The following is a 12,665-nucleotide window of genomic DNA, read 5'->3' as shown; positions in this document are numbered from 1 at the left end:
ACCAGAAAAAGAATTTTTTAAAAAGTTGACCTTTTCACATATGGCTTCTGCTTGGCCATTTTGATGCTAACTAATAACTGATGCAATAATTGCCTACCCCATCAAAAGTCTTGTACACACACTGCATTGTTACACACGACTTGCTCTTTTTTTTAATTATGTAAAAAAATCATCACATTAAGCCCAATCTAATTACTGCAATGTATATTAGAAGCAGGGCACCATCAAAATTTTATTTAAATTAATCAGGTTTTGATTTAAGATATTAAATTCAAATTAATCATGTAAAAATGGAAATGATCCTTGACGTGCTTCCAGCTGTGACTTCAGTCTGTTTTCTCGTGTGAGTCACTTTCGGGATGTCTTGGGGGGAACATTACAAAAATTCACGCCGGTGCTATTTCAATTAGAGTTATTTAGCAGGACAGATGTAAAGAATACGGTATAATTAAAAAGGGGGCTGATAACATGGCTACAGATTTTCAGGATCAAAATGGAAAAACAGAGATGGCTGTAACTGCAAATCAAAAATTGGTATCCCAGGTTCAGAAAAGCCAATGTACAGGTAGCCCTCTACTTATAACCATTCATTTAGTGACTGTTCAAATTACAACAGCACTAAAAAGAGTGACTTATGACCGTTTTTCACATTTACGGCATCTCTACAGTTGCATGATCAAAATTCAAACATTTGGCAACTAGGTCATGATTGTTGCAATGTCCCAGGGTCAAGTGGTCCCCATTGACAATCTTCCGACAAGCAAAGTCAATGGGGAAGCCAATTTCACTTTACAATTGTGTTACTAAGTTAACAACTAGCAATAGCAGTTAGACTTATATACCACTTCATAGGGCTTTCAGCCCTCTCTAAGCAGTTTACAGAGTCAGCATATCGCCCCCACAGTCTGGGTCCTTATTTCACCCACCTCGGAAGGATGGAAGGCTGAGTCAACCTTGAGCCGGTGAGATTAGAATTGCTGAACTGCAGATAACAGTCAGCTGAAGTGGCCTGCAGTACTGCACCCTAACCACTGCACCACCTCAGGTCACTTCAGAATGATGGCAAAGCAAATCATAAAATGGGGCAAAACTTACTTAACAACTGTCCAACTTAGCCACATAAATTGTGGGCTCAGTTGTGTTTGTAAGTCAAGGACTACCTGTAATGTATCATTAATGGAGGAATAGAGTCTTCAGGCTTCATTGTTTCTCATCCCAACTCTCCAGAGCAACAAAAAAGTCAGATGGTATCCCTTTAAAATACCATCAGCAGCCAGATATTACTTGACAATAGAATAAGTGCATTCTTAAAATACGTAGTTTCTCTTTCCAGGCTTTGTTTTCACTAAATGGTTTCATGGATTTTTTTCCAAAAATCTCCAGAAATATCTGAATTTCTGTTTCACTGAAAACTAGTTAAACCAAGCAAAAAGATGACAGGAAGACAAAAGAATAAACTGTAGATAACCTCCTGGACTTTTGTTCAGACAGCAGACTGTTAGGGGCCTGCTGGACTGGTCTTCTGATGAAGAGGAGGAGGAGTAAATTGAGCAAGGAACATCTAGGGATAATAGTTCTGTTCAGTGGTGGGTTTCAAAAATTGTTCAAACCTACTCTGTGGGTGTGGCCTCCATTGTGATAGTGGCTTGCCGCCCATGTGACCGGATATGAAGATGCTGAAGACACTTGTCACAACCACCTTAAATTACCTCACACACAGCACTGGCATGCATAAGAATATGATGTAAGCTTGTTTTTTAAAAGGCATTTTTGGTTTGTGTTAAAACAACTTCAACACACGAAATGTTCTGATTGCACCACAAACGCAGTAGTCATCCTTACCTTTCACAGAGGCACTGAGTTTTATAAATATGAGCATGATAGTGTAGAATAATCATATCCAAGGACCAGTGGTGGGTTTCAAAAATTTTTGGAGCCTCTTCTGTAGGTGTGGCCTGCTTTCCGGGTCCACTGGTGGAACCTCTTCTAACCGGTTCGGTAGATTTGACGAACCGGTTCTACCGAATAGGTGCGAACTGGTAGGAACCCACCTCTGGTTCTGTTGGAGGTGAGTCCAGCAGAATTACTCAACTTTGGATGAAGCAGATCCCCTAACATCCAAGACACCCTGCCTGCACCCACTGACAGCCTCTCAGACTCTGAAGTTCACCCATCTAACCCCAAGAAGAGGCATACTCTGAAGCAACAACAGCAGAGGCCTGTGCTCCATAGGTCAGATGGCCTGGCCAAGAAGCATGCTATCAGGAGATAGATTGTTCTACAATAGAGAGCACCACAATTAAGTCATCTTACCCTATATTAATAAATTAGATGTTGAGATGTCTCAACCTGGCCTTTCTAGGCTCCTCATTAGAAGACAGAGGGTGCTTACTCTAAGGGCAGATAATGAGCTCAAAAAACAAGACCAAGACAAGATGGGGAATGCACCAACCATTCTAAACTGTAATGCTGAATTCATTCATGTTCCAATGAATAGTGTTTGAAGACATCAGTGTTGCAAAGCCAGGCGAAAGTATAGCTTTGCTTTCCTCTTTTGACAGAAAGTTTTGGTTAGTTCAAGAAGTAACCCTCAAGCACATGCATTGATAGATTCCCTCATTCCTTCATCACATTTATATACAGGTAGTTCTCAACTTACAACAGTTTATTTAGTAACCATTCGAAGTTACAACCGCATTGAAAAAGTGACTTATGACCATATTTCACACTTATGGCCATGCAGCATGCCGTGGTCATATGATCAAAATTCAGCTGCTTGGCATCTGACTCATATTTGTGATGGTTGCAGTATCCTGGGGTCATGTGATCACCTGTTGCAACCTTCTGACAAGCAAAATCAATGGGGAAGCCAGATTCACTTAACAATCAAGTTACTAATTTAACAATTGCAGTGATTCACTTAACAAATGTGACAAGTTGTAAAAATGGGACAAAACTCACGTAACAATTATATCACTTAGCAACATAAATTTTGGGCTCAATTGTGGTTGCAAGTCGAGGACTATACCTGTACCACCCACCTGGAATAGCAGAAGCCCAGCTGCTATTTTCTCATCCTGCAAAACACATTATTGATATTAAGATAATTTGCATTGTCAACTCAGATTGGGCTGGGGAGGGAGAAGAATTCAAATGAAGTGTTCATAGATGCCAGCAAAGAAGGTGTCCACCGTTAGTGGTTTAATTGGAGAAGATAGCATGAAAGGCAAATGCTCTGTTTTGTTATGTTATTACTGCAGTTGTCTGTACCTTTGTTACACTTGTAGGAAGAACATGAAATACTGACAGTTTCTGCTTCCCACTCAGAAGAAATAAATATACACAATGATTGTTCTTTAATAGTAGTTAAATATATTTTTAAAACAAACCATGTGGTAGTATAACTTTTTAAAAGGTTTTTTTTAAGGTTCAGTCTTTACAGGAAACACTTTGTTGTGTATGACTGCTATAAGTGAAAACACAGAGGCTTCATGCATAAAATTAGTCTAATTACAACTCATTTGTTTAAAAGGATGTGATTTTATGTGTATGGTGAGTCATGAACTATATAATAAATTGTTCTCCATTGGGTTAATATAGTCATTTTTAGTGAAAATGCAGAGAACCAGTTTAATTTTAGTACTTAGAATCTGTATAAAAATTGGGTGAGGAAATGGATACCCTAGAAGCCAGAAATAAAACCCAAAATAAAGTTGATATGTTAGATAAATAAGTGAAGAATATCAGAATGAAAGCAGCAAACTGGAATGCACATTTCTTCACACAGGTGATACAAATCAGATCTATAGTCTCTAGATCAGGGGTGTCAAACTCATGTTGTCATGGCGTCATCACATGACATCATAACTTTTCCCCCCTTCGTTAAATTGGGCATGGGCATGGCAAGCACATGATGCATCCAGCCCGCGAGCAGCAAGTTTGACACCCCTTCTTTAGAGGAAAGATGCTATGCTATGAAAAAGACTTTGGAATAGTAGCTGATTTCAATTTTCTTTGTTTGTTTAATTACATGCATTTAATTTCCAGAGCTTCCCATCTTAACCCAGTTACACTGGCATTTTTTAAGCAGCCTGAAAAGCAAAGTTTGCAGAAGTGATAAAATTTATTGGCTTGGCTACTAATGAAAATATCAATGAATCCATCACACCATTCAATCCCACCACCAATTTAGTTTTGTCCATAAACAGAAGGACAGGTGCAACAGTGTTGGAGATTCTGCAAAGCAAACATTCAATTTTTGGATCACTTCTGGATCTCTAAAGCAATTTAAATGCATTTCATTTGATGTGATGATTTCCTTTCTCGAAAGATTTGATTTTATAAAATTCAGTTGAATTGAATCTCCTTCAAACTGAATTTATCCATTTAAATCTTTTCACAGATTAATCCTCATCAGGTTCACAAAGAACAAATTCGTCAAGCATGCACCTCCAAAAGCATTTTAATAGAAAAGAGGCCAGCATCTGGGAAGTCTTAACATTGTATCAGTACTACTTACAGTGTGTACTAATTCTCTTGCATGGTAAATCATCTATTGTGTTTTTGTATGTGTGTGCGTGCACACACACACACACGCCTTCAAGTCAATATTGATTCCTGGAAACTGCTGGACAAGCCCCCCACAGGTTTTTTTTTGGCAAGGTTTCATAAGTTTCATAAGTGGTTTGCCATTGCCTGCTTCCTAAGGCAATGAGAGAGAGAGAGAGAGAGAGAGGGAGGGAGGGAGGGAGGGAGGGAGGGAGGGAGGGAGAGAGAGAGAGAGAGAGAGAGAGAGAGAGAGAGAGAGAGAGAGAGAGAGAGAGAGAGAGAGAGAGAGAGAGGCCCAAGATGACCCAGCTGGCTTTGTCCCTACGATGAGGCTAGGTCCTATGGTCTCCAGGTTTCTCATTTATCCTCGACACCAAACTGGCTCTAGACCACCGAATATTTAATCATGTATTTAATAGCGTGAACTCTTTTTATAGGCCTTTAGAATAATTTACTATTGGACTCTAAACTCATTATTGTTATAAGCTAATGTAAATCATAATTTTGCTTGCATAATTGTATTGGCTTTTTTTTTTGTATTATTGTGCCCTTCCATTAGACCTGTGATTTGGAGAATTGGGAATTTGCAGTAGGAAATAAATATAATACATTTACTACAGTTAGGATAAGTATTTTTAGATTTTCATTAAAAAAAAACATTGTTAATCCCCTTGTTAAAATCCCTCTGACTTTTCAGCAGAACTCATATGCTTTCTTTGTTCTAAGGTTTTAAAAATTGTTTTCATTTCCATTCTTCCTAGGTTCTGAAATAGCCATGAGGACTATCACCTTTAAAAGTGAATGAAATGGTGAAAAGCTGCTTTAAAGCTATTTGTAACATACTCTATATATTGATAGACAGTGGAGGGTTTCCATTTTTTTTTACTATTAGTTCACTAGTGCATGCACGATGCTTCTGCGCATGCACAGAAGCATCCAGGCAGGTGGGCAGAGCCTCCTGCTGCTGCCCCTACCAGTTCACCCAATCTGGGCTGAACTGGGAGCAACCCACCTCTGTTGCTACGTAAGCCAAGCATTATTGATTTCAAAATATTTCCCCAAATTGAGTTTGTCTTATTCACAGATGGCCTTATAAATAGCAGTTTTCTTTCTCTCAGCTTTTAAAAACTAAGCATATATCTCATACAGGTAGTCCTTGATTTACATTCGTTTAGCAATTGAAGTTATTAAAAAATAAGTGACATATTACCGGTTTTTACAACTGGTACAGCAACACATGATCAAATTTTGAGTACTTGGCAACCAATATGTATTTAAGATGGATGCAATGTCCTTGGGGTCATGTGATCCCCATTTGAGACTTCCCAACTGGCTTCTGACAAGGAAAGTCAATGAGGGAAGCCAGATTCACTCAACAACTATGTGATTCACTTAACAACTGCACTGAGTTGCTGAAGGACCAAAGTGAAAAAGATAATAAAATCAGATTGACTCACTTAACAACCACGTTGCTTAACAACAAAATGTCAAGAATTACAAGTGGACTTTCACATTTTTTTTAAAAAAGTATGAAAAATGTCCCATCCATAGATAAGCCAACTGGGAAAATTAAAACATATTAAAAAATGTAAGGGTGTCAGCCTTTCCCAGTAGAACAGAAAGAAAACCTAACCAAATAAGCTAAGTCTACTTTATTGTAAAACTATTAACATTATCTTGCAAATCTGAAAGCATAATTCTCCTCTTGTCTCGCTCAAAACTAGGGAGGTACCTCTGAGTCTCTTGCTCCACTCACTATTCAGCTATGGGCAATGCACTCTCTTATCTGAGCATTCCTTTGCCAGTGTTTCTTCCACCGTCTCCCAAGGTTTTTCTCACATACCATTACAAAGGATTAATTTCTCGTTTTACAGGATATTTTGGTTAAACGTTTTAAGTCAGCTTTTCTGCAGATGGACTTATTTATAGGTACAGATAGTCCTGAACTTACAAATGTTCATTCAGTGACCAAAGTTATAACGACACTAAAAAAAAGTGACGTGAACATTTTTCACACTTATGGCCATTGCCACATCCCCGTAATCAAAATTCAGACACTTGACACTTTGCAACATCCCAGAGTCATGTGGTCACCTTTTGCAACCTTCTAACAAGCAAAGTAAATGGGGAAGCCAGATTCTCTTAACAATAACACTTAACTGTGTTATTAATTTAACAACTGGACTGATTCACTTAACAACTATGGCAAGAAAGGACAGAAAGTGGGGAAAATCTCACTTAACAAATGTCTCACTTAGCAACATAATTTTGGGGGTTAATTGTGGTTGTAAGCAGAGTGCTACCTGTATACACAATAATTCATTTTTGTACTTTAGTGACCCAAATATTGTCTGTGGAATGTGGATGCAAGAAAGTTAAACAGAGCAAAGGAAATCCTTCAAATAACTGCATTGAACCTTCAGGATGCAGATGCATTAATGCTTCATCAGACCTCTTGAAGGCTTTGTTCACTTTATTCATGAATATGGTTGCAAAGAATGCATATTCATGGCCAGAAGTGTGTCTAATCCAAATTAGGTGCTCCTGTAAAAACTGGAAGTCTCTACAATGATTAGATTTGTGGTAAGAACATTCGTCAGAGTGACTCCCTCACACACACCAGTGGTGGGATTCAAAATATTTTACTACTGGTTCTGTGGGCATGGCTTGGTGAGCATGGTGTGATTTGGTGGGCGTGGCTTGGTGGGCATGGGAGGGGAAGGATACTGTAAAATCTCTATTTTCATCCTACTCCAGGGGAAGGTTACTCCAAAATTCCCACTTCCTCCCAATCAGCTGGGACTTGGGAGGCAGAGAATAGATGGGAGCAGGGCCAGTCAGAGGTGGTATTTACCAGTTCTCTGAACTACTCAAAATTTCCACTACTGATTTTCCAGAACTGGTCAGAACCTGCTGAATACCACCTCTGACACACACACACACACACCATTGCTTGAAGAAGTTAAATAATGTTTTTTAAAAAGCAATAAAACACTTCCAATATATGGTACTTTAAATACTATTGTGATGATATTTAAAATAAAGAAAGATAGTTAAAGACAATAAATACAGACCAGCACTACCAATACTTTGTAATAAACAGTGACAACATATCCAGGTTTCTAAGCTGGCAATTTTTGCCCAATGCCTTTCATATTGTTTTGGGGAAAGATTCCTTTAGATCAAGTGACAGATATTCTCAAGTAAGCAGAGATACAATTGCAGAGGCGGTTACTATTGTACATAATTAATTTTTCTCAGTTAGCAACCCCTGAAGTCATTTCAATCTATGAAGTCATGTCTACATGTTCAAAATGAGAATAATAGGTCAAAGAGAACAAAGATGTAACAACCTCTTGAGAGCCAAATAATTCACACATCACTTCTGATAAGCAGGTAGCAAGGTTGCTGTCTCCATGGAATTGGTACTTACTTTTAAAAAATTTATATGTGGATCACTCAAGACACTGCAGCAATACCAAAATAGTAAAGAATAATTTGAAATGCATAATCTGCATTTATACGAATTGTAATCTTGGTGTTTTATGCCACCATGTTATTGATCACAGTTCACAAATGTTTGTTATGTAAATAAGCCCCTTTAGGAATTCTACTGAATTCCAAAATGAATTCAGGTATACAACTGGAATGAAATATGTGAGATTAAATCAGGACTTTTGTGATTTCAAATTAGTTTTGAGAAACTTACGGTAAATATGATTTTATTCTAAATAGTTGTAAATATGGATTTGATTCTAGGTCCTTATATGAGGATATGCATAGTAAAGATAAGGAGTGAAAAGGAATTATGAACCTTATTTTAATTTTGGGAGGATATCACACAAAACTATAAATAAATTGAAGAAAACACCCACATATATTGAAGATATTTAGAAGATGCTTACTATTGATAATAGAAGTACATTATATTTTTCACACCTTCTTCCCCACCAAGAATATCTCAGAAAAAGCATCATTTTGAAGAAAAAATATTCTAACAGCTTTTTTAAAATAGTGAACATTAGGGAGGCTGCAATTTTAGTACTGCTGGTCTATTTGTCTATTTATATATTTATTATATCTCCAATTTGCCAAGAACTCACAGTAGTTTACAACTCTTCATTAAAATATCAGCAGTAGAATCAACCCATTCATCATAAACAAACTAAAATTAAAATAATAAAATCTAAATACAAGTACAACGGTCAGAAGCTTTCTTAATCAATGAATGAAAACAAACCATAGTAACAATAAACAAGAGCAAAATAGATTTTCCCACATAACGATGGAATGATTTGTAATCACAGAGTTCTCTTGAGTTTCTCTTGGTTTATATGTCATCATCATCACAGCAACAAAAACAATAATAATGGGAAGAAAACAGCTTTGTCATTGTTCTATTATTGAAATGTGTTTGAATAACTCAGAGGCCAATGTTGACTTGCCAAGAATGAATAACAAGTCTATAAACTGTTTGACAAACCCTTCCTCAATTGCTACGGAGCCCTCACCATTGCTTTGAAGAATTGGAAGAAATGCTTTGTAGAATGGGAAGAGGGGTGCATTTTGCCTAATGATGAAGAAAACTATAGGCAAGCCATTATCTCTCAGAACCTTTTCCAACTTGCATCCAACTTTATAGCAGGGGTGCCTTTTTTTCTGCTGGGGTTCAACTTTCCATTCCTTTCTTTAAACCCCAGACCATGAGTCAGATAGATTTAAATCATCCTTAACTCTAGAAGTGTTAATATAGCATTCCCTGCTTTTCCTGACTCTACCTAGAACAATCTTAAGAATTTTGACTCCTGTTATATAGGAGGAAAGTCAGATAGCTGAGAACTGAAAGGTAGGTAAGGAATCCATAATGGAAATTTCATGTCAGCATTCTTTCCTACAGCTCAAGGATAGGTGGACAATATTTCAACAGTAAAGAAGGGGGGGCTCTTACTGGGGGGGGGGGGAAGAGAGAGTGGCAGTGGGAGAGGGAGCAGGGCGGGGGAGAAGGAGAGTCTTTTTTCCCATTGTCTCTATGGTGCTCCAGAAACTACCTCAGAAGAATATCTAAATCTCATGAATATATACAATGACAAGGAGTTTAACCAGAACTCTGAGTTTAGTAATGCTGACCAGATGGATCTATATGATGATGTGCTAGCTGAGAGCTCACAACCTTGTGAAAGTTGCACTAGCAGCTCTGAGCCACCAGTTGAAAGCTGCCAAGAACTGTCTCCTTAATCAAACAGCAAATTGACTGCTATTTTGTATACTTATAATGGACTATGCAATAAAAGGGCTATGGGTTATACTGGCAGCTTTGTTTGGAGAACAACTGGTTAGCAATTGACCAGAGTATGTTTATGAAGTTGTGGAGTTGAAATTTGCTGAGAATAGAGCCAGTAGCCAGTCTAAAGGATAGGCAGAAATGGCTGTTGCTTCTAAGAACTTAGTCCATACATTTCCAGAGCTGCTACCAGGGAAGATTCCGAATGTGGATAAATATGAAATTGGCTAACCATCAAAGTTGGCCTTTGCTGATCACAATTCGAGGCACAGGCCCAAAATTGTTTGCCCCCTAAAGATGGCAAGATGTTCTTCATTCTCTGTTGATGACTGACTGAATCCCAAAGAGAATGCTAGCCAACCACTACCCATTGAGAAGCTTGTTTTAGCTTTCTTCAACCTCCTCCCCCTGTACTTCCTCTCATGGGGCTGCCTCTTTCAGCCATAACACCTCCTCTACCATTCATGCCTTTTCCATTTCTACTTTCCTTCCAGGGCTGGGTTGCTGCCAGTTTTACTACCAGTGAACTGTGCATGTGCAGTCACTAAAAACCAAAATGGTGGTGGCAAGGGAAGCGGTTTGGGGGCGTGGCAGGCCTGGGTCACTGTCAGTTTTGTGACCAAGGCCTGAATTCCACTACCAGTTCAGCTGAACTGGGCCAAACTGAGAGCAACCCACCTCTGTTCCCCTCTCCATTCAGCTATGCCACCTCCAAGGGCAGTGCCACTGTCCTGCATCTCAATCCAGCTTTCCCCCGCTTCCAAATGTTGGCATGGGCCTCCACCTGATGCTTACAGCAAGACTTCTGCTTCATTTAATCACAACAGGTGAGATTTGGAACCATTATCTCCTCCTGTTGCTGAAGCAGAATTTGATATCCTGAACAGGAATCAAGCTATTTCCACTAATGCTATATCCAAGGCTATATCTGGAATTACAGCGATGCAGTTGAGACCCTGCTTACAGATGTTGCTGTGCTTATTTAGTCACATGCAGCAAATCATAAACAGTGTTGGGCCCTTATCTCTTCATTTAAGAATTGCCTTCATGGCATTGAAGCCAAGTTTTACGGCAGGGGAACTGGCAGCAACAGCAATTTCTCCAGAAAAAGACACTGCTGACACTGGTAGGTCACCCAATCGGTCATTTGAAAGCAGTAGGAGACACTGAGATGTTCTTCATAATGAAGATCAACATAAGGACTATTTCCAGGAAAGAATTCAGGAGCATGACAAGCACAGAGACAAGGTCAGAGAAAGAAATTGGCATTCTTGAAAAAAGGATGGTGGAAGTATTCAGAGTTCTTATGGGTCTTATAATCTCTCCCAACTCAAGACATAGTATGGAAAGACCCTCAGTCTCAGCTTTGATTTCTGAAATGAACATTGAGTAAAACACAGAAATATCATTTAAAATTTACTGAAATATGTAAATGTCATTTAAAATATGATAATATCGAGCTCCCATTAATGGACTAGAGTGTGAATGTTATGTAAATTCTTCTAACACTATATATCTGTCACAAATTATTATCTTAATCCTGTAGTTGATACAAAAAGATTGTAAATATAAATATTAATAACATACATAAGAAAGTAACTAAACCAGTGATGGCAAACCTTTTCGGCACTGAGTGCCCAAACCAGAACGCAAGTGCATGCACACCAGCCACCTGGTCTTCAGGTTTCCGGCACATGCATGCACACTGGCCAAGTGATCTTCACACACCAAAGACCAGGTGGCCAGTGTATACATGTGTGTGCTGGCCAGCTGGTCTTAGGGTTTCCAGCACTCCGGTCAGAGGTGGGTTCCTGCCAGTTCTAGCCTCTTCTATAGAAGAGGTTCCACAAATCTACCATGCCGTTTAGAACCAATTCCAGCTCTCGCTCCCCACCTGTCTGCATCACGCTTTCCCCATCCGCCATTCACTGATTGGCTGGCTCATCAATCACCCTGCCTGCTTCTAAGAGTCCTATCTATACCTTAAAGACTTAAAGCTGTCAAGTTTGAACACCCCTGGGGTTTATTTTCTAAAGGGTTAGGAGTGCCAGTGTCTTGTAACTTGACAGCTTTAAGACTTGTACACTTCAATGCCAGAGTTCCTGAGCCAACATGACTGGAGGAGGAATTCTGGGAGTTGAAGTCCACAAGTCTTAAAGCTGTCAAGTTTGAACAATGCTGGGGTTCTTTTTTTTTTTCTAAAGGGTTAGAGGTGCAAGGGTTTTGTACCTTGACAGCTTTAAGACGTGCGTGCTTCAAATGCCAGAGTATCCGAGCCAACATTTTGGTTGCTAAGGAAGAGCGTTGTTAAGTGAGTTTCACCACATTTTACAAGTTGGCCACGCCCGCCCAGTCACATGACTGCCAAGCCACTCCCACAAAACAGGCTGCACCTACAGAAGAGGCTCTAAAAAATTTTGAAACCCACCACTGACTCCGGTGCACATATAGACCAGCTGGTCAGTGTGCATGCACATGCCAAAAACCAGAAAAGCAACTGGCAATGGCATGCCTGCTCAAAGAGAGGGCTCTGTGTGCTGCTTCTGACATGCATTCCAGAGGTTTGCCATCACTGACCTAAACCATATGAGATAAAGCATATTCATTAAAATATAGGAGGTTAAAAACACCCCACCTTTTTTATCTGGAAAAGGCCTGTGGGAAGATACTTTTCTAGAAGATAGTAGGTACCACTCAAATTACAGGGGAAAGAACATTCCAGAGTGTTGTTATCAGTGAAAAGAAGACCTGTCCAATGTAGCTTCAGATGGCAATTTGGTGGCTCTTGGTATGTGGAGAACTATCCATGACACACTAGATCCCTAAGCATGCCAAA

General features: G+C 39.2%; 1 pseudogene; it reads left to right on the top strand.

Moving 5' to 3' along the window:
- The first annotated feature begins 468 nt into the window (after positions 1 to 468).
- LOC106542251 (cleavage and polyadenylation specificity factor subunit 7 pseudogene) lies at positions 469 to 11,104 on the top strand (annotated as a pseudogene).
- Positions 11,105 to 12,665: the final 1,561 nt, after the last annotated feature.

Source organism: Thamnophis sirtalis, unplaced genomic scaffold (genome assembly GCF_051295495.1).
Source record: "Thamnophis sirtalis isolate CommonGarterSnake01/CBP01778 unplaced genomic scaffold, rThaSir2_p1.2 scaffold_1, whole genome shotgun sequence".
In the NCBI taxonomy this organism is placed as follows: Eukaryota; Metazoa; Chordata; class Lepidosauria; order Squamata; family Natricidae; genus Thamnophis; species Thamnophis sirtalis.
The sequence above is the reverse complement of the archived record's forward strand: the minus strand, read 5'-3'. Positions and strand labels throughout refer to the sequence as shown.